Source organism: Gopherus evgoodei, chromosome 8 (assembly GCF_007399415.2).
Source record: "Gopherus evgoodei ecotype Sinaloan lineage chromosome 8, rGopEvg1_v1.p, whole genome shotgun sequence".
Lineage (NCBI taxonomy): Eukaryota > Metazoa > Chordata > Testudines > Testudinidae > Gopherus > Gopherus evgoodei.
The window spans coordinates 94,966,405-94,990,289 of record NC_044329.1 but is presented as its reverse complement, the minus strand read 5'-3'; positions in this window follow the sequence as shown (position 1 = coordinate 94,990,289).

Genomic DNA, 23,885 nt, shown 5'->3' with positions numbered 1-23,885 from the left:
GTTTGCTTTTGTTACCTATACTGAGAAAATGTCAGAGGTTTCAAGTCCTTACACAGTTTATTCAAACTTTAATCAGACAAAACTCCGCACTGACCTCAATGCGAGTTTTGCCTCAGTAAGGACTTTAGGCTTTAGTTTTGAGAGAATAGGTCAGCCTGGTATCTGCCACTGCCACTGTACATTCTTGTTTCTTGCAAAAACAGTGCATGGCCTGAGCTATAAAGATTGGAGGGGGCTCCAAATTTTCTCAAAGGTCAAGAGTCTTTGAATTTGTCAGGATTAATTAGTGAATATTTGAACAGCACAGTGTAATTTTTAATTTATAGGTTACCTCTGTTAAAAGCAATTAGGACTCTGTAGTGCATATACTGGTACTTATTATATACAAAAATACTATGTTAAAAGAGGCATGGAGAAGCATGCATTTGTACATTCATTACAGGTGACTTTCCAAACTGAAACTATCAGACACATATAGCCAAAAGAATAGAGAGGAGTTAAAAATTCAGAAGAGAGACTAAAAAACCTGGTTTGATTGTTTCTGAAATCTTGTGATTTTTTGGGATCTGACTCATGATTTTTGATCTTTTGAGGTCAGCAGTGCTGCTGATTTGATTCCACCAAAATATTTCTCTTTCAGTTCAGTGGGTGCATCCCTGGATAATTAAAATAATAACAATTCCTAGTCTACCACATTCAGTGTAGGGATATATATATGCAGAAAAAGGCACATGACTGTTATGGATTTTTCCCCTCCTGTTGTTTCTTTTCAGTTGCAGCACTTTCAATTAGAGATGAGCCCAAACCAAAATCAGGGCCAGCTTTAGGCCAATTCCACCAATTCCCCCGAATCAGACCCCGCGCCTAAGAGGGCCCTGCGCCGAGTGAGAATCCCTTCCCTGGCTAGAGGAGCCTTTTTAATTTTTACTCACCTGGCGGCGCTTTGGGTCTTCAGCAGCACTTCAGTGGCAGATCCTTCACTCTCTCCGGGTCTTCAATGACACTTCAGCAGCGGGTCCTTCAGTGCCGCTGAAAACCTCGAGCGAGTGAAGAACCCACCGCCGAAGTGCCACCAAAGACTCAGAGCACTGCCCGGTAAATACAAGCCCTACGTGTTTTTTTACATGTGTTTTTTTTAAGTCATCCCTGCCAGGGCCCCGTCGAAACTCTTTGAATTCAGCCCTGCAATTCCTCAACCGGCCCTACCCTTAGCAACCCTAGCCCTAGGGCAGGAAGCCCTACCCATAGAAACTCTAACCCTAGCTCCAAGTTCCCTACCCATAGGAACCCTGAACCTAGATCCAAGTGCCCTATCCATATGAACCCTAACCCTAGCTCCAAATGCCCTACCCTTAGCAATCCTAGCCCTAGGGTGGGAAGCCCTACCCATAGAAACTCTAACCCTAGCTCCAAGAGCCCTACTCTTAGGAAACCTAACTCTAGGGCGGGGCGCCCTACCCATTGGAACCCTAACCCTAGGGTGGGAAACCCTAACCATAGGAACCCTAACCCTTGCTCCAAGTGCCCTACCCATTGGAACCCTAACCCTAGGGTGGGAAACCCTAACCATAGGAACCCTAACCCTTGCTCCAAGTGCCCTACCCTTAGGAACCCTAACCCTAGGTGGGGTGCCCTACCCATAGGAACCCTAACCTAGCTCCAAGTGCCATCACATAGGAATCCTAACCCTAGCTCCAAGTTCTCTATCCTTAGGAAATCTAACCCTAGGGTGGCAAGCTCTACCCGTGGGAACCCTAAGCCCAGCTCCAAGTGCCCTACCCATAGGAACCTTAACCCTAGAGCGGGTGTGCCCTACCCATAGAATCATAGACTATTAGGGTTGGAAGGGACCTCAGGAGGTCATCTAGTCCAAACACCCTGCTCCAAGCAGGACCAATCCCCAGATTTTTACCCCAGTTCCCTTAATGGCCCCCTCAGGGATTGAACTCCCAACCCTGGGTTTAGTAGGCCAATGCTCAAACCCCTGAGCTATCCCTCCCCCCCAAAAAAAAAGATTTTTATGGACTTGCTGCTGCATTGTACCAGTTCTGTGGTATGCTTTGCTGGATGCAGGTTGTGATCCCACAGTGTTAATCTTTGGCAATTTATGGCATAGTAACCCTAACCCTAACTCCAAGTGTCCTACCCTTTAGTAACCCTAACCCTATGGCGGGAAGTACTACCCATAGGAGCCCTAACTCTAGCTCCAAGTGCCCTACCCATAGGAACCCTAATCCTAGCTCCAAGTATCCTGCCCTCAGGAACCCTAACCTTAGGGCATGAAACCATTCCCATAGGAACCCTAACCCTAGCTCCAAGTGCCCTACCCATTGGAATCCTAACCCTAGGGCAGGAAGCCCTGCTCATAGTAACTCTAACCTTAGCTCCAAGTGCCCTATCCTTAGGAACCCTAACCCTAGCTCCAATTGCCCTACCCATCAGAACCCTGACTCTAGCTCCAAGTGCCCTACCCTTATGTACCCTAACCTTAGGGCGGGAAGCCATACCCATAGGAACCCTAACCCTAGGGTGGGAAGCCCTACGCATAGGAACCCTAACCCTCACTCCAAGTGTCCTACCCAGAGTTACCCTAACCCTAGGGTGGGAAGCCCTACTCATAGGAATCCTAAGCTTAGCTCCATGTGCCCTACCCTTAGGAACCCTAACCCTAGGGCGGGAGGCCCTACCCATAGGATCCCTAACCCTAGCTCCAAGTGCTCTATCCTTAACAACCCTAGCTCTAGGGCAGGATGCCGTACCCATAGGAACCCTAACCCTAACTCCAAGTGCCCTACTCTTTAGTAACCCTAACCTTAGGGCGGGAAGCACTACCCATAGGAACCCTAACTCTAGCTCCAAGTGCCCTACCCATAGGAACCCTAAGCTTAGCTCCAAGTACCCTACCCTTAGGAACCCTAACCGTAGGGCGGCATGCCCTACCCATAGGAACCCTAACCCTTCCTCCAAGTGCCCTATCCTTAGGAACCCTAACCCTAGCTCCATGTGCCCTACCCATAGGAACCGTAACCCTAGCTCCAAGTTCCCTACTCGTTTTAACCCTAACCCTAGCTTCAAGTGCCCTATCCACAGGAACCCTGACCCTAGCCCCACGTGCCATCCCATAGGAATCCTAACCCTAGCTCCAAGTGCCCTGCCCTTAGGAACTTTAACCCTAGGGCTGGAAGCTCTATCTATGGGAACCCTAACCCTAGCTCCAAGTACCCTACCTATAGGAACTGTAACCCTAGTTCCAACTGCCCTACCCTTAATGATGAATGTGAACGACCTCCAAACTTTGTATCAGGATCCCTCCCCCAGTCCTGTGGCTAGCCTTATCTTTCTGGAGTGGTATCAGACCATACACTGAAGGCAATGTTTGGTGGCAGGACAGACCTGTGTCCTTAGCTCGAAGGCTGTCACACTCACAGCTCTGCCCAACCCTAAAAATTGCAAGAGTGAAGGAGGTTCTCAAATCATCATGACCACTCCTTCTGCAGGCTCCAAAACCCTGTGTCAAAAATCCCACAATCTAGTTGCAAATTAGCAATACTGTAACTTTATCTATCCCTGGCTGCTCAGAGGGGACTTCCCTTATGCACCACTAATATTGGTATAGAAGCATAAAGCTTGCTCAGGAAGAACGGGCAGGGGGGAAAGGGAGGAAGTGTTTCCTTGGGTATCAAAGATGCATACAGTTGCACTAAGGTTGAAATGGAAATAGGAGACAGACTTGTAGAAAGTCTCTCGGTAAGCAAAAGAAGGATAAAAATCAAGGGTGATATACTGGTAGGATCTACTATAGACCACTTAACCAGGAAGAAGAGGTAAATGAGGCTTTTTCTAGACAACTGACAAAATCATCTAAATCACAGGAGATGATGGTGATGGGGGACTTCTACTACCCAGACATCTGTTGGAAAAATAATACAGCAGGGCACAGATTATCCAACAAGTTCTTGGAATGCATTGGAGACAATTTTTTATTTCAGAAGGTAGAGAAAGCAACAAGGGGACAGGTTGTTCTAGATTTGATTTTGACAAATAGGGAGGAACTGTTGAGAACTTGAAAGTGGAAGGCAGCTTGAGTGAAAGTGATCATGGGATGATAGAGTTCTTGAGTTTAAGGAATGATAGAAAGGAAAACAGCAGAATAAAGAAAATGAGTTTCAAGAAGGCAGAGATAGCTCAGTGGTTTGAGCATTGATATGCTAAGTCCAGGCTTGTGAGCTCAATCCTTGAGGGGGTCGTTTTGGGAACTGGGGTAAAAGTCTGGGGATTGGTCCTGCTTTGAGCAGGGGGTTGGACTAGATGACCTCCAACCCTAGTATTTTATGATTCTAAGGCAGACTTTAGTGAACTCATGGAGTTGGTAGGTAAGATCCCCTGGGAAGCAAGTCTAAAGGAAAAAATAGTTTGAGAGAGTTGGCAATTATTCAGAGAGACATTATTTGCAGCACAAGAGCAAATTATCCCAATGTGTGGAAGTATGACAAGAGACCATCCTGACTTTACCAGCAGATCTGAAACTCAAGAAAGAGTTCTACAAAAAATGGAAACTAGGTCAAATTATGAAGGATGAATATAAAAAACAACGCAGATAGGTAAGAACAAAATTAGAAAGGCCAAGGCATAAAACGAGATTAAATTAGCTAGAGACATAGAAGGTAACAAGCTGGAAGGACATATCAAGTGGGATCCTGCAGAAATCAGTCCTGATTCCAGTTCTGTTCACTATCTTCATCAATGATTTAGATAATGACATAGAGAGTACACTTATAAAGTTGTGGCCAATACCAAGCTGGGAAGTGTTGCAAGTGCTTTGGAGAATAGGATTAAAATTCAGAATGATCTGGACAAATTGCTCTGATGTAAATCAGATGAAATTCAGTAAGGATGAATGCAAAGTACTCCACTTACAAAGGAACAATCAGTTGCGCACATACAAAATGGAAATGACTGAGCAGGAAGAAGTACTGCAAAAAGGGAGCTGAGGGTCATAGTGGATCAAAAGCTAAATATGAGTCAACCGTGTAACAACTGTTGCAAAAAAAGCAAACGTTATTCTACGGTGTATCAGCAGGAGTGTTGTAAGCAAGACATGAGAGGTAATTTTTCCACTCTACTCCATGCTAATAATGCATCAGCTAGAGTACTGTGTCCAGTCCTTGGCACTACTTTTCAGGAAAGATGCAGGCAAATTGGAGAAAGTCCAAAAGAGAGCAACAAAAATGATTAAGGCTCTAGAAAACATGACCTATGAGGAAAGATTGGAAAAATTGGATTTCTTTAGTCAGGAGAAGAGAGGACTGAGAGAAGACATAACAATTTACAAGTAAGTTGTCACAGGAACGAGAGTGAAAAATTGTTCTCTTTAACTACTGAGGATAGGACAGAAAACAAAGGGTTTAAATTGCAGCAAGGGATGTTTAGGTTGGACATTACGAAAAACTTCCTAACTGTCAGGGTGGTTAAGAGCTGGAATAAATTGCCTAGGGAGGTTGTGGAATCTCCACCACTGGAGCTTTTTAAGAACAGGTTAGACAAACACCTGTCAGGAATGGTCTAGTTATTACTTAGTCCTGCATTGGGTGCAGGGGACTAGATTTGATGACCTATTGAGGTCCCTTCCAGTCCTACTCTTCTATGTTTCTACAGCCAGGCTGGGTAAGCTATCCTCCATCTCCCACTCATCACTGTCCTCTGTGCACACACCCTCAGCATCCCTTCTGCCACCAAATTCCTGCTGAACTCCCTAATTCTGCCTCCTGCTTTGCCAGTGATGTATTCCTCCTCATTCTCCCTATTCACAGTGTCTCTGCTGCTCCTCACAGTCCCTGTGTCCTGTCCAGCCCCCCTGAACCACAGAGCAGCAGCCATTTGTTTGTGGGCATGGGTTCAGTCTCAGTGAGAGTGAGAGGTGGCAGTCAACTTTATTAGTTTCATGACTATATGCAGGTAGGCTGTAGGGAAATGGCGGCCATCTTGCTTGCTTCAGTCCTATCTTAGCCATTTTGAATAAGGGAAAATTCATGTGTTGGCAGCCTTTCACATTTTTATGGGACAGTTAAAGAAACACCCCAAAATTGCTAGGGTTGCAATAAAATCACAAGAGTTGGCAATACTGAGTCAGTCACTCATAGATTATAATTAAAGATACATACAGATAAATTCTCCTTTCATACTGATGCAACCCATACACTTAAAAGGGATTAACCACTGGTTCAAATAGGAAGAGACTTTGGATCACAATATGAAAAAGCTGGGACCTGTCAGAGTCCTTTCAAATCACTGGACTGCTGTCTTGTTGAACATCTACCTCTGTTGGCTGAGACAACAACAGAAGAGATGTGAACTGTCTCCATTCCCCTTACTGGAGAGTTAACATAAGCAGATGGTATAGTTACATTTTCAAGGTGATGCTGTTGAGAAAGCAAATATGTCCTTTAGCAAGAACCACTGCAAATGCAATTCTAAACCAAAGCTAGATCCACTTGTGGTTTTCAGCCTGATTGACTCCTTTCCCTCAAAGAAACTTTAACTGTCGTTTCTCACCTTTTGTCTGAGTTTAATAGATAAATCACTGGTGTTAAAGGTGTAGTTTAGCTGGGGAAAAAGTTTCCAGTGACAGAATCCTCTTTCCCTACCTTTGGGGGAGGGAAGAAGAAGTGTCCACAATCAAATTTAAAAAGTAGGGAGCAGAGATGACCCGTGCCTGCCAACAGTGGAGGAGCAGAGTAAGGCTAGCTGCACAGTTACCAACTTTCATGTGGTAAATAAGCACCCCGATTTTCACAATAAGCCAAAAATCAAGCTAATCCCATTTCAAAACAAGGTCAAAACCAGCCGGTCCCTAAGAACCCCAACACTCTATGTGACTAGATCCCCCCAGCATGCAGTCTGGGACTGTGGTGGGCCCGCTGTGCACCCCTGACTCTCTCCCCACCTTGCCCCTGCTTGCCAGGAGCCAAAAAAAAAGCAACAAGCTACAAGCCAAACGAGCTACAAGCAAAAAACTAGCCATAAGCAACTCACAAAACAATTAATACAAAAGCAAGCCCAATTTTTGCATATTTTTTGTGAGTTTGGCATGTCTGGATAGCCGGCTTCAGCAGTGTTACCGAGCATGCTCAGTACAAGCCAAGCAGCAAATCTGGGGAGGTGACCCTGCACACCCTGCCATGCATCTCTTCTGGCACACAGGAGAGAAAATGAAAAATTTATTCACAAAAATTGCAGTCAGGGGCTCAATTCAGCCCTCAGTGGCGCTAGTTTCTAGTAGTGTCATCCAGGTCAAAGTGCCTGTGGTATTAGCACATCCCTCTGGAGTGAGATTGTGGCCAAACCCTCGCTCTGCTGCAGGGCCTATTGTTGGCCAAAACCCACCCACAAGTGGGTGGAGCTGTCCAGAAAAGGTCCTGGCCAGGGAGGTGAAGGGGTGCAGTGAGTCAGTTCATCACCCAGACAGCTTACCTTGGTGAAGCTTCTACAGATCCCCAGTTGCAAGTTTAAAATGTCCTCCTTTGGGTGATCCCCAAGGACAGGTAGGGATACAAACATTACTTCTGCACCCCCAGAGTGACTCCTTCGTGGGTGGAGGTGCAATGTGCCAGCAAGACTGAACTGAGTCCTGGATCTTTATATTCTATCTGTATGGCAGGTGAGAGTCATATTCTTTACTGATTGAAACAGCAGATGTGCGAGACCATTGCTCAGATAAATTGAACAAGGAAACTTCAACATTACCACACAATGTACGTTCACCAGGAGATTGATTACTTCCTGAGGGCTAAAGCAAGAGTTGTGCCTAGAGTTTCTCTGCAGGATTGGAAGAGTGGGGATCCTCCTCCCTGCATGTAAAGCACTAGCAGAACTGCTCTGCAGCTTGTTTCTGAAGCCTCAGCACTGGATAATGTCTATGACTTCCTTAGGGGTGGGGTAGATTTTGACCAATGAATGCCTGAATCTTTTTATCACCCCTCCTCCCCCAACCACTCTTGCACATTGCAGTGGAGAAAGCCACTATGGAACACATGCAGCGTCTGCTTTTGTAGGTTCCCGTTCCACCATCTTGCACAGTGGAACTATGTGGATTCACCTGCGTCAAGGGCTGTTTGTGCCTCTGCGGGATGAGAGCAGGATTTCACCATTAAGAAACCCTTCTATTATAAGTTACAGAGAGGATCTGTGCACAGGCCAAGGTGAGCATTCCCATTTGTCTGGGTAGTGTGACAAAGTCAGGCTAGAAGGCTGCAAGAGGGTGCTCTTATTGGGTTCTGCCTGCCCACTGCTAAAGGATCCTCCCACAGCCTGTGGGGTGCAAGAGGGTGCTCGAAGGCAAATACATTAGCCCCAGAATGTTAAAGGCCCTCTTCCCGACTAGCTGAGAAGGGGTTACCTCAGGTTAATGAGGGACACCTGATTCCAATTAAGGCCTGCCTAAGGCCTTTAAAAACCCATCCTCTGGTGAAGGAAGGAAAGAAGAGCTGCTGCTAGGCTAGTGGTGGTAGGGAAACAAGCTTATCCAGGGTAGACGGCTGGGCTCCTTCCCATAGGGGAAACTGCCAAACCTGAGGCCCGCTGTGGGACAGACTGACACCCCAGGGCAACCAACAGGGTGACACCCAGCTCCAGGGAGAAGGCAGTGAAAGGTACCCTTCTGGGCTTCCTTTGTTCAGGGGACTGTTTCCTTTTGTTTGTGGGAGGATCAACCCTTTGGCCAACCTTCAGGCCTATCTTCAAAGTATGACTAAGGGAGCACAGAAGGGGGATGACAAATCATGTGGTGAGTAGGGCTGATTACCCCAGGCCCACTGAGCCAGAGATGGAAGTACTAAATCTGGTGAGATGAAGAAGGTGTCTTGTCACAGTAGGTATCCTATGTAAGGCATTTTTACTACAGACTCTTACTATCTTATGGGAGTCTTGTTATCTTACAGGAAGAGTCTGAGGTCTCTCTCTAGGGTTATTGGAGGAAAATACTCCCTTGAAGTACTTTTTCCTGTTTCTGAGATATAGATAGAGATAAATGCTGCTTTTTCCCAGGGACAATGTCTGCAACAGTTGTTTCTGTGATGCAGTTCTGTAAAGGGACTGGACTGGATACTAAACACTGGAACCGCTCTATTTTGATTGTCATCTGATCAGATTGCTCTCTCTGAGAAACATAAACCAGTTCATTATGCTCATGATTAAAAAGCAAATTAGCTCTGCACTGATTAAAGGTGAATATTCCAGAAGCAAACAGTGGAACCATTGCTCGTTTATAGAATAAGAACAGGGTCAGATGTGAGCTGAACTGGTTTGGCAGAAACATCAATGACTTGGCAAGCCTGAGAGTCACCAGAGGTCAAATTGATTTGATGTTTTCACCTCTGCATCCTATTCAACTCCAAAGGGTTAAGAAGCCCGGACTTCTCCCAAGACTTTTGGAAAGAGGGAGACTTCAAGACTTTTTGCAAGTGCTTGTTCTATGCCCATGTAAGTTCATAACAAGCAGGAGGAGCTATGAAAAGACCTTTCTCTGAAAGAGGATTAAAAATAAGCCAGTACCTGTGCCACCCTTAGAACTTCACCAAAGGAATCTAAATAAAACAGCAAGATTATTTTATTTGGACAAGCTGGAACATGATGCCAGTGCGCTCATTCCAGACTGATACACAAAACCAGGACAGATACTGAACACACTATTTTTCAACATTTATGTTTTTCTTATGTCAAATCCAAATGACAAAAACAAATTTCCAAGCATTTTCTCTAGCAAGACAGTTGTTCCTGTGCTAATATTTGCTTTCATAACAAGGTCACATGATTTTCAGACTTATTTTTTACATTTCTAAGCCAATGCCTCTCAGTCTCTCTGTGCTTCCCTTCCCCATCTGTAAAATGGGGAAGATAGTACTTCCCTACTTCACAGGGGTGTTGTGAGAAGACAGACATTAAAGGTTGTGAGGGGCTCATAGCCCATGGTGATGAGGGTTATATAAGTACCTTGGCTACGCTCTCTGTGGAATTAGTGAAATGATATCAGAAGAGCTAAGAAAGTGATCAATAAGTAATTGAGACGGGAAAAGTTTTTTTCATGGAACTGTTTAAAACATTTTATTTTTGTGATGTTCTTGTTAAAGTTTGTTTAACTTCAATGTTTAACTAGCAGTTTAGATGGAGGAAATCTGTTAAAGATTAAACATGGTGTTCTTTTAATTAAGAAGTGGTCACAATGTATACATGTTGAAGTATCTGGTACATACTTCAGGAAAACCAGGGAGGACCAGACTTGACTTTTCCTGTGTTTTTATAAGGTAGAAAACATACAGGAAATGATGAAGACCACGACTTTCAGGCTTTAATCTCTTATGAAAAAGCAAAGAAGGCACAAATCTAATTTTTAGAAAGTTCTTTTTCAGGTCATCTTTTAAATAGTCTTTTCCAATCATAATCCAGCAGTTCCTTGATAAGGAGTTTGAAAACAGCTTTTCAGGTGTCAGCACTTGGAAAGCAGAGAGCCAATATTTTCCCAGATTGGAGGCAGTGCCCCTTACTTCCTTAGTGCCCAATATGCATTTCACTAAACAGGCTTAGCCCATTCTTCTTCCCTCACCAAACCCCAGCTGTTTTTAATATCCCCAGATGGAAAATAACTATTCCCAGATGTCCATCATAATCACTTGGTCTCTTCTAGTTTAAAATCAGCACTGTCCTTTTCACCAGTAACCATTTAACATCAGCAAGCAAAGTCAGTGCTGTACTGGCCAAACACTGAAGATCACGTTCTGCCCTCCGTATCTCCACACATCTTGGGATATAAATGGTGCTGCCTGCATATGGCTCTAACATTCAAGCCCAGTAATTACAAACAAGAATTGCCAAGCCTAATGAGGCCACCAAGATTTTTAAACACTTTCTTGGAGGTTTTTAAATGCATTAGATAACAGTGAACTTTTTTTGCTCATTATTTATAATGGTGCTACCTGCCTTGAAATGGGAACTGCATGCATTCTGCCAATTGTTAAATAACACTTTGCACTTCTATAGCATCTTACAGCTGAAGTTCTTAAAATATTTTACAAAAATTAGCTAATTAAGCCTCAACACACCTGTCAGGTAGACAAAGGGATATATAAAGGGGAAAAAGGAAAAACTCCACCAGCATTGGAATGCAGCCATGTTTGGGGTGGAATGCAGCAGCTAATTAATGGGACACAACAGTTTTTAGGACAGAAAATGAAGAAAAATTGACTGCTAGAGGAATTTAGGAAAGTGGCGCATAATTACTTGTGTTAACATTTGGTCAGAGCACAAGTGTTGATAACCCTACTCTTACAAAAAGGGCCATAGGATCTTTAACAATTCTTAAAAGCAGCAAAGAATCCTGTGGCACCTTATAGACTAACAGACGTTTTGGAGCATGAGCTTTTGTGGGTGAATACCCGCTTCTTCAGATGCATGTATTCACCCACGAAAGCTCATGCTCCAAAACATCTGTTAGTCTATAAGGTGCCACAGGATTCTTTGCTGCTTTTACAGATCCAGACTAACATGGCTACCCCTCTGATACTTAACAATTCTTAGTGGTCCTTGCCTAAGTTCTTCATCTCATGTGCCCCCCCCCCCCCCAAAAAAAAAAAAAGGGCAGCAGCATATCGCCTTCTAACCCTGCACTAAGGCACATTGGTTCTGCAGTCTCTCAAAAGGTAGGGTATCTCCTTGGAGGTTTTCCATACAAGAACTGATCCTGATGGGTCTTACTTGGTATGTGAGTTCTAACGGGGTCACTACACCCAGTGGTGTGGCAGTTCAAAGTGCTGAAAGGTTGGTTAGTTTCACTGCAGCTCCTCAGGGTACCTCTATACCCTCTGCTGAAATTCTATTTTGTAATTTCTAGAGCAATGTTCCTTCATGCATCACAAGAGGAATCCCTGCAGCTTATGCAGCAATAGTGGCCTCTTTCTGCAGCTCTGTTAAGTTCAGGCTCTGGCCTTTGATCCATAATAATACACCTAGGCCTTGCTTTTAAAAAGCACTTAACCCCGGTACATTCGACTGCTGAACTTAAAATAGTAAAGTTATATAACCTAAAACCAAAACAATAATAATCATACTTGTGACAAATATTGCAAACATGTGCAAAATCTTTGGGGACCCTACCATATTAAATTTCTGAATGAATTAAGCATCACTGTTGACCAGGGATTGTACACTACACCACAGGGGAAACGTTGCCACATTTCTTCCTGGAACTGAAATCTGATGCATGATTAAGGTGAATCACTTAGGTTATAAATACTTCCAGAGAGATACCTTCCACTAGGGTGGTTGGCAAGTACTGGCTCAAACTGATTTTTTTGAGAAAACAAGAAACAAAGAAAGGGCTTTTGATCTGAAGAAGCTTGATTAAATTGACTCGGGGCTTTCTTTCTGATCCAGCAAACAGATAGGACAGGGATCAGCAATATTTGGCACACTGCCAACCAGGGAAAGCCACTGATGGGACAGGACGGTTTGTTTACCTGCAGTGTCTGCAGGTTCGGCCAATCGTAGCTCCCACTGGCCGTGGTTCGCCGTCCCAGGCCAATGGGGGCTGCGGGAAGTGGTGGCCAGCACATGCCTTGGCCAGCACTGCTTCCCGCAGCCTCCATTGGCCTGGGACGGCAAACCACAGCCAGTGACAGCTAAGATTAGCCGAACCTGCAGACGCTGCAGGTAAACAGCCCAGCCCACCCGCGGCTTTCCCTGGTGGACCGCATGCCAAAGGCTGCTGATCCCTGAGATAGGACCTTCTGCCCCAGGGCCCCATAAGACTGATGGGTGACTCCTGGTCTGTGTACTATGTGTTTAAATCTGCTTATTGTTTTAATATATTTTCTTTGTAATGTTTTTACCTTAAGAATAAAGGTGCTTGCTGAGGAAGCACTGCGTGGTAACTTGTAACTGTGAGGGCTATGAACAGTGTATCGCCAGCAGAGAGAACAAAGCATGGGGGCTGGTGTTAGGCAGACTGGCTTGCTGGGGATGTCCCATTGTAAGGCAGGGAGCTTTGCAGCTCCAAAACTGCACAGTAGGAAGGGAGTGGGACAAAAGCCCCTGTCCAGAGACCAGTGACTGCGGGAGACTTGAGACCTGATTGGACAATCCTGGAGTAGACCATGGGGGGTGGGTTTACAGGTGCATTGATGATGACCATGATCAATAACCATAGCCAATAGCAAAAAAAAACAAAAAACCTCACCCCAACTATTTGAGCAAACTTGTAAAATGTTACATTTTTCCCCATTGAGGTTTTTGGTGAAGCAAATACATTTATTTAGTGTCCCTGTGTTCAGAGCTGTCCCTAGGGGACAGTGAATTGGGATAACCTCTCCGGGCCCCATGCTTTGGGGGGTCCCACGGGCTGGTACAATTGGCTAGTGCCACTGGCCGGGGGAGGCTATCCGCAGCCCTGCCCCTTCCACCCAAAGGAAAGCGCCTGACGCCTCAGCATCCCCAGTCCTGGAGTGCCAGGAGGGAGAGCATATTGTGCTGTTGCAGCCTCCTTGGCTCTGGGAAGGTGGATGGCATGGCCCCAGCCCCCTAGAGCCCAGTGGTGCCACCAAAGTGAGATCCTGGGGAGCGGAGTGTGGGCGCGGGCCAAACTGGCTGTTTGGGGAGGCACTGCCTCCCCTATCTGCCCCCAGTGCAGTTGGTCCTGGAAGTGATGTCACTTCCACCCCAGCCCCCCACACTGTCTGTCCCATCCTCCCCCCGTCCCCCCCCCCCAGGACGGCCCTGCCTCCATTACAGGGTTTGGGTGCAATCCAGACCAGTAATGGCTTGTGTCACCACTTACTATGCAACCCAGAGTTACTCCCAATACCTTGCTGCTGTAAGGCCCAGCCTGGGATGCTCACAGCCAGCCTACAAGTGTGCAGGGCACACTCTGAAGTGTCTGTGTGCTACACAGCCCTGGTTCAGCAGCTCTGACCCCAGGAGCCTGTCCATAGCTACACTCTGGATTCCACCAGCCTTGGTACCAGCAAGGTGACTCCAACACATTCCCAGTCCCAGATTTTCCCCAAATCATGTGCTCTGCAACCTCCAGCCCTCTCCTGGACAGTTCAGATAAATAATAAGGTTGTTCTTGTAAAGAAACAAAAGCACATTACAGCTGATTAACTTAACAGAGGCAAGTATACCTTTAAACATAGCCCTGAGTTGGTTTATAGGACAAATAAAATAAATTTATTAACAATAGGACATAAGTTAAGTGATGCCAAGTAAAGGAATTAAATTAGAAAGGATTATAAGCAAATAAAGTCAAAAACATGCATCTAAAATTTAATCTGGTAAAGTACAGATATTCTAGATGATTTCTTGCTTAGATTCAGTTTCCAGAGACTTCAACACACACCCCCATTGGTTGAAAGACCCATCTTTCTCAGTTTTCAGGAGTTCTGTCTTTCTAGTGATGGACACCAAAGATGGCTTCTGTCTTTGCTGATATCTTTCAAAGTTCAATGACTTTGTTTCAAGGGGCAGGATGACCTCATGCTATTTTTCCTTTCCTGTGGGCTTCCCACCTCCTTGTATGAAAATTTGGCTTCCATTGTTTTATTCTTCCATGCTTAATTTGCAGAGGAAACAGGTAAATAGCTGCCTTCTATTTTATCTGAAGTGGAATCTGTTTCTCCATTTGGCCACAGAATCTAAAGTATAATATTAAGTATCATTTTTTTCCTTGAATAGTGTTAATACATACGTTTTATAATGCCATTAGTCACCAGTGTGTCATTAGCTCCCAGAAAAAAACCCTCACCTCACTGGGTTATAATACAGTAATATTGTATATAATCAGTTGATTCAATTGCTTAGCACTTTTACCCCATGAAGTAAAGTTTATTCAAGCTGTGAGTAAAATAACATGGAGTCTGGTGATGAAGGAAGTTCCATGCTCTTTCTTCCACCACTTGTCAGCTTAATAGCTTTGTTCATCTAATATGTAAAAATGGACCTTCATGGTCTTTGCCAGACTTGTCAGAGAAGCAAATACACATTCCTTTGTCTAAGGCAGACCTCTTTACCAACTCCCCCTAACATGCCTGGTTTAAGCACCCTTTAGTAATATTTCCAGCATACATCCTAATAACTACCCACATACATCACACAAAAATATTAATGATCAGTGAGTTTAGTTTTCAAATGACACTTCATAAAGCATATTTTGCATAAAGATTATGACACTAGCATGTCGGGTGTGAAGGCGGGGTGCTTAGTGTCACAACCTCCAAGCAATATGCACCAGCTTTGCCCTGTGGTAGCTTTGTGTTGCTGCATCATTTACTTGTTCTGATCTCTGTAGGTCTTTTTATGCATTCTGATTCACCACCTTGTGGGGCTGAAGTCTGAACATTCTCAACCGATTAGCAATGTTCATTCATGGGACTTCAGAGGCTTCTAGTCTTGGTCTCGGAAAGCGACCAGAATGCTGCTGCTACACATTATGATTTAGTCACCTTCACCAACCTCTACTAGGCTGCTTTACAGTGCCCTAGCAGGGATGGGCTGATGTGCTGGTGCATAGGCAACACTTCTAAGCATTCTCCAGTTTATCTCAACTTTTTACTCGAGAGATGATCAGAAATGTCATTAATGGAAAATTCTACCTAAATATTTTGGCAGAAAATGAAAAAAATTGATTCAGAAATGCTGCCATTGTGGGGGAATTATAATTCTGGTGCTTCATGCTCCCATTCTCCTCTATTGGTTGGGCTTCTTGGTCAGACTATATCTCCCACAATGTACTGTAATGGGGGGCTTGCCCTTAAGAGCTGGAGGGCTTAGGGTGATTCAATCCTGATTACTAAAGAGGTACAGCTAGGTTGGATCAGGTAATTTCTTATAAAAGGCAGCTAGTGGCTGCAGTGAAGGGGAAAGCCCAGGTGCTTGCTACAGCGATGGAAGGACTTCTTCCACTGCAGTAGTAAATCTACCTCTCTAAGAGGTGATACCTAGGCCAATAAAAGAATTCTTGCATCACAGAATATTAAGGTTGGAAGGGACCTCAGGAGGTCATCTAGTCCAACCCCCTGCTCAAAGCAGGACCAATCCTCAGACAGATTTTTGCCCCAGACCCTAAATGGTCTCCTCAAGAATTGAGCTCACAACCCTGGGTTTAGCAGGCTAATGCTCAAACCGCTGAACTATCCCTCCCATGCAACCTAGCAGTGTCTACACTGTGGCTTAGGCTGGCTTAACAACACTGCACAGAATGAAATTTTTCACAGCCATAAGTGATGTGGTTAGGCCATCCTAACTTTGTAGTGTAGACCAGGCCCCAGAAACCAGAGGCTCCAGCCAAGGAGGGTCTGGGTATGGCTTGCCAAATCTCAAAAGGCTTCCCAATGCAAGAAATCTTGGGAGTAGGATGAATTGGAGACTGCTACGAGTGAGCAGGCTCCAGCAGAAAGACATGGGGTTTCCCTGTTGAGACTACAGGCAGGAAATCTGACAAGAGCATAAAGCTGAGGGACTTTGTTTTAGGACTGAGTTTTATTTTGGAGCTTTATGTGAACGCACTTGGGTGAGCCCTGAGAAGGAGTGATGAATAGACAAGAAAAGCCCGTGTGGAGTTTGTTTAAGAATGCTTTGAGGGAGAAATTATCAGGACATTGCAGAGGTACCCCTAACCAGGAGGGGGTGCACAGGAGGTGACTGACCCTGCTATAGCACTATGATCTCCACTCTTGGAGAGGGGAGGCAGTGCATTGTGGGAGTAACTGGCCATGGCTCATCATGTGAGGTGTACGTTGGCAAGGGACCCTGGCCCATAGTGGAGAATGGAAGCTGCTACAGTACCCAAAATATATCTCCCATGGGTACTGTAGCAGCCTATCCATATTGAAATTTGATTTGGGGTGTTTAATATTTTTGATGAAAAATATGAATTTGCCATGAAAAGGAGACACTTGTGGAAAAAAATCACTCAGTTGAAAACCTAATTTTCAAAAATGGAAAAATTTCAACCAGCCCAACTTTACTCTCTGATTCTTTATCAAAACTCACTCTCATACTGATCTTAAGTATATCCCTGTAGAGTAGAGGTGGGCAAACTATGGCCCATGAGCTGTGGGGGGAGGAAGCAGAGGGCTCTGCACTGCCCTTGCCTGCAGGCACCGCCCCCCACAACTCCCATTGGCCCAGAACGGGGAACTGCAGCCAATGGGAGCTTCAGGAGAGGTACCCGCAGGTGAGGGCAGTGAGCAAAGCCCTCTGCTCCTCCCTCCCACAGGGGCCACAGGAACGTGGTGCTGGCTGCTTCCAGGAGCAGCGCAGGGCCAAGACAGGCAGGCAGGAAGCCTACCCTGTCCCTGGTATGCAGCACTGCCACCCGAGAGCCACTCCAGGTAAGTGGTACCAGGCCAGAGCCCAAACCCTCCTGCATACTGCACCTAACCCCCTGCTTTGAGCCCCCTGCATGCACCCCAATGCCCTGCCGTACCCAGCACCCCTCCTGCACCTCAACCCCCCGCCTTGAGCCCCCTTTGCACCTCACTCCCCAACCCCCTGCCCTGATCCCCCTGCTGCACCTTGCGCCTCTCCTGCACCCCAACCCCTTGTCCTGAGCCCCCTGCTGCACCTCACACCCCTGCTGCACCCCAACTCCCTTCCCTGAGGCCCCTTGTATATCCTGCACCCCTCCTCTGCCCCAACCCCTTGCCCTGAGCCCTGTTCTGCACACCACACCCACTCCCACACATCGCACTCTCTCCCGCACCCCAATCCTCTGCATGCAATTTCCCCACCCAGATGTGGTCCTCGGATCAAAAAAGTTTGCCCACCCCTGCTATAGAGCAAAGCACTTGAGTACTTTGTTGAATCAGTGCCCAACTCATTTGAAAGCATGGTCCTTAGGACAACACTGGGGATCAAATCCTTTGTCAGTCTTTACTAAAACAAAACTTCCAGTGAAGTCAATAGGATTTTCACCTTGGTAAAGACAGTTCGGCCCACAGTATTGAAAGCTCTTGTCAGGAGTTCTAACGAGACTATCAAATGGATTGAGGCTATAGATAGTTTAAGGAAGCATTTTCTCACAACATTGAGTTTCCTAGCATCTTAAAAGAGAGAAGTTTATATGGGCCATCTTCCTTCCCGTTGACAATCACACATCAACCCTGTGATGACTAGTCCTCAGCAATTGCTTACAAGGAAAAATAATATTCAGGAAGTGTGTGTATGTGTGTATAGTTATCATCAGTGCAGTAAGTGCGTGCACCTTTTTGGAAGCAGCTGCTAATGCTTTCCAAGCTTCCTCTTCATTTCGTCTCTTCTTCTGTCTGCTCTCAGCTGAACCCCTGGAGGAGAGTTACAACCATATAACCAACCTGCTCTCCTCAGACCACTAGCAAGTGCTTCATGGATGACAGTTTAAGAACCTCTACCCTAGCACATCGGTGCTGATTATCCCGCAACATGATGCAACAAGTAGAATATCAGGGCCCATCAATCTCATTGGTGCCCAATTGTCTGGCTTGTCCTGGCAATTCCCATGCCTGATGATTTACTTCTTTTGGCAACCTGATGAATTTTGTGTTCACTCTCACTCAGTCTTACTGCAAATCACATCCTTTCCTGCCATAGAAACCTGTTACAGAGTGTCCAACACGCCTGTAGGGGATTGGATTTGTCTTCCAACATTTTAACCAAAAAAAAAAAGCAAAAAAAACCCCAACTTTTAAAGAAACTATTCAGAAAGCTAATTCTCCCTGAGCTTTTCAGAAAATGAAGAGAATGAGGGTGATATATAGGCCTCTGAGCCACAACCCTGCACTGGGAATGTGCCAAATTTCACCGCCGCAGCAGAAGCACTAGTAATCATGCCTCATGGAACTGCCCAGCATACAGTTTGGATGCACCCATTTCTATACTCCATACAGGGTTGCGGCATATGCTCTCCTGTATAGTCCATTCTGCTAATATAGAGAGTTAGGTGGACAGGACTGTGGCCTTGCCTCCTCCCTGCCATCTTCGGGGAGGTGACTAGTGTCCCAGGAGACAGCAAGGGGCAGATCCCTCATCAGTAGTAAAGAGATGAGGCTGAGACTAGCCCCCACTCAGTGGTCACTTTCTTCTCTCTTGTGAACCCAATGTCCGCCCTAATCTGGCCAATGATGTTCAAAAGACCTAGAAGTGTGGCTAGGACACCTCTGGCTTGTTTTTCTCCCTCCATCCTTCTCTCTGGTCTCCTCTCCATAGCTGGTCCATGCCAGTTCCACTTTCCTCCTCCTGCAACTTGCTAGAGGGGAAGAATAAGTGCTGTAGCTACATAATCTTTACTGATACTCTGAGAGAGGCAGTGGGGCCAGGACTAGCTGATGGAATAGAATGGAGGGGGAGGGTGTTGAACGTCAATGCTGGCCTTTGTGGGCCCAGGAAGCTCATAACTGAGATCCCCAGCCCTCACCTCATAAAGGAAAATACTTTGGCATGTTCCCTATGCTTAAGTAGCCATACCTTCATAAAGGGCCAGTTGAGTATGCCAAAGAATCATCTGACTAATACCCCCCACTGCACACAACTTAGGCTGGTACTGTGACATGGTGGACAGGACGTCTGCTACAGAGAACAAAAAATCATTAGCCACAAAAAAATGCTAGTTCTGATACTCGTGAATAGGAGCCTACAAAGGTGCTACAGCACAGATTCTTTCTGAAACTATATAGTCCACACATTCATTGCACTATTGAGAAAACTAGAATGCATCAGGTTTACCCACATGGCTGTGTGGTACTGAGTCTTTTCTAGATTGTGCCCATTACTGTGGCATCTGAAGAATGCAGGGGTTTTGGTTTTGTTTTGTTTGTTTTCAGTGAGTCAAGAATCTGGAATTGTAGCAATAGCAGTAGAACATGAACTGTCCAAAAGCTTTAAGTACACCAGTCAGATACATAATTTGTATGACAAAAGGAAATCAGACTGTGCTCGTGCTGCTGCAAATGTTCTCAACATTGAGACTGTGTTTATTCTGAAAACAACATAACTAATGCTGAAGTGGCATATCTGGGAGTTGGGAAGGACTGTGGATATCCATCTTCTCTGTGTATCTCTCATCGATCTTTGTGTTCTTTATGTGATCTGTGAAGTCTTTCTAGGTAGTTCAACAAGTGGACAAGACAAATTCATCAGCAATTTCTATTAATGCTTATTGGTTATGCACATCTCCCTACTAGTTTCAGATTGCTCAATGGATATTATCAGAATACACATATGATATTATCAGAATACACATATGATGCCAGCTACCCTGTGTAACTCCTGAGTATGGTAATTTACATTAGTGGAGTTACTGACACTGGTATAACTGAGATCAGAATATCAAATCTATGGCATGGTAAATATTAATTAAATAAAGAGCCCAAAATTCTTATTTAAAAATAGCTTTTAATACCAGTCTAGGGGGAAGATTCTGGCCAGCATAGGTTACCTTCCATGTGGTGTCTAATCAGTAATATTAATGCACCATTCTTAGTTGATGTCCATATAGGGAACCAAAGGCAAATCAACATCTTTTCAAACAATAGGGGGCACTTGCAAATGTCTGTATTTAATCTATTACCCATTGTTTTAAAGCCTCACGATTAACCAATAGCTATTTAATATAATCCAGTCTTAAATCCCATCTAACTGGCAAACATACCCTGTGAGCCTGTCAGAGTATCCATGCTTTAATGCTGTAGGAAATGGCCAACATTCCACAGCCTTTTTTTGGTCTCAGGTCTTAACCATACTCTGGTGTGGTCAAACCAATGACTCAGATACAAAATGTTTTTTAATTGATTATATGAAGTTTATTGAAACCTCCACTAAGTGTACACATAAGCAATTGGCAGGACCTCCCACTACCCCAGCAGAGAACTGGAATACTATGACAAAAGAAGGTAGCCAAAATAACAGACCAGTCTTTATTTTTTCCAGCAAAATGTTTCATTTCTTTCACTTGATTTAACTTCTGTGCCTCTATTACTGTCTTGAGATCCATTTTTCCCCATCTGTATCATTAATGTATGATACCACTCCTCCAAAATGGAGTCTCTAACATGCTTACATCATGCTTTGTTAGTGCATGAGAATATAGAATAGGAAAAGTGTTTCTTCCAGGAAAATATATATCCTGCTCAACAATGAATGAGCTATGTAGCCACCTGGCCTTAGGATCAGTGCAGCAAACCAATCGGGTTCCCCCAATGTAGAGGGTCCCTTGATTCAGGAGTGCAAATGGAAATATAATGCATACTGCCAGGGTCTCCCTTAGCCCCTTTGTGCACCCCATACCCAACCTTGCAAAGCCTATGGCTTGTCTTGCTAAGAATGATGTGGTATCATAGAGCATTCGGTCTCTGACTGCGCTTAGGAAGTTGTACTGTATCTTCCCACAGTGGGTGGGCTCTCCTGAGCTGACTGCAGAAATGGATTTAAGTGTCAGTCACCAAATGAAAGACAGCGCAAAAAAGACTAAAAGTGATGATGATTATGATGAACAGAAGTCCTTCTACTAGACCAAGGGAAGAGAGAGAATTCCCTCTGGATAGAACACCAGGTATTTCCTTTTAAACATTTTGTGTTAATTTAGCCTTGGGACATTGGACTTGGTTCCCAGTCCACAGCTGCATGGGAGAGCATCTGCCTTGTTTTTGGATGGAGTAACTCCTCAGCTAGTCAAGAATTCAGTCTGCATCTGCAGCTCACAGCTTAGGTGGTTGATGCAAAGATCTGTGGAACAAGGAGAGGTGGTTAGTACAGATTCTTCTTTCCTTGTGGAACATTGTTCCCTAGACTTGCATAAAAGAAGAAAGAGAGATTTTGATAGGCCAGCCTACATCCCTGCTGAATGTAATGACCTGTAAGAGCACCAAGGTCTGAAATCTTTTGTAGCTTGCATAGTATAAAAAGCAGGTGGGGAGAAAGAGAGAGAGAGCTCTCTGTAGCCTATCTCAGTCCATGTCCAAGTGATCTGCCATAGCCTATATTGAACTTTTCTGTAGGCTCCCTTATCTGCATAAATATTTTGGGTTGCTTTTTTTTATCTGACCCAGATGGTCTATAATATTCTTTTTCTCTTTTTTATCTTTTATTTCAATCCAAACCATTTCTGCATTACTTGCCAAACTATATATTGCATGACATTCTTTCTTTCTTGAGACACAATATCCTCCCTGACGCATATTGGCATGCGTCCACCTGCCCTGTTGTGTCTATCCCTAGTTCAGCATTATCCCATCTGTTTTTGCTTTTTTCTGTTCTTTGTTATCCTTGTTACATAATGTATCTGTTAGACACAAGGAGCCAAATTCAGATTCCATTGACACCAGGAACGAATTTGGACTATTACATCCCTCTACATTTACTTTCATTTAGTATTTCTTTGGTACAGTATGTATATTCCATGCATTTACAAATGTGCTTGCTCCTATTGAATTTAATGGTTTCATTCTCATTGACTTCAGTGGAACCAGGAACAAACATTTCAGTCCTTGTAATTTTTTTTAAATTGTAACCATCCTATTCCACATGTTGTTTATCTATTTCCCCATACACCCAGCCCATCCTTCAGACTGTGGTGCTTACAGCTGTGTATCTTTGTGTGTGCCAAAAAGTAGTTTTCAGAACTACAAATTGTATTCTGTATAGCATGTTGCTTCGCTGTTAAAGTGCTTAGGTACAAATAATTTCCCTGTTGCAGTCTGCTTTAGCCCCTGAGAATTATCTCTGTCATAATTTGTACCAGTTCATCATTCTCCAGTCTTACTTTCTGTTGCTAGAAAATCCACTTGTGAAAAGCCAGTATGTGTTCTGAATATTTGTGGTATAACTCAAGTATGCTCTAGCATTATATTTGATGCATACTAAAATAATAAGCAGATTTTTTACTTCTGTTGTTAATTTGTATTACCAGAGCACCTAGGAGCTAGTCATGGCCTAGGATCCCATTGTACAAACAGGACAAAAAGACAGTCCCTGTTGAGGTAAATATCAAGGTGTATTGACCAGAGAGGTAAAAAGTGATTGGGATACTGTCAATATAAGTTTTCCTGTATACAGTGACTGATCAGTAACCCAACTCCCAACCATTTCTCAGCACCTCTGTAAATGTGACCCATGGTACTGTACATTTATGGGTACGTTAATTCAAACTGATGAGTCAGAATTCAGTCTCACTGCATTAGCTTTCAGCAGATTTTGTTTTTCCTTTGACATAGTCCTAAGGGGAAACAAATTCAGAGGCCCAGCAAAAATCTCTTATTCATTGCTACCTAAGAGGTTTCAATGATCATTCCACTGAACTCATCTGCAGAACCAATTAAAGAAAAGCCAAGCCATTCAGTTGCCCCCACACAGCCCCAGGGGCCATGATTCTGCATTCATCCATGTTCAAACCTGTCCCAGATTCTTATGTCATGTCAGCTGGGCCAGGGGAAGGAGGTTTTCAATGCCATAGAGAAGGAAGGAGAGACAATAGTGGGCCAAATTCATCCCTAGTGCACGCAACTCCATTGACTACAGTGGAGTTACAGTAGGGATGAATTTTGCTCATTGGGTCCAGGTCTCGTGCATGTTTGCCTGGAGGGAGTATGAGAACAGTTCATGGAGTTTTCCCTTTTAACTGGAGCACAGGGGGTAACCTATGATTTCTCCAGCCACACCTCTGATAAAGGGAGAAATAGTCTAATTCTTCATGAGGCTCACATTCCTATACTCACAGAGCTCTTGTCAGCACAAAGCAGCTTGTACCACACAGCTCCAGAGGTGAAGGCCCAGAATCCCATTGCCCATGGGTTTTTGCAGCATTGTCTGAACCAGCCCCACAGGGCAGTAGCCTATTAGGATGTGCTAATTTGTATTCATAGAATATCAGA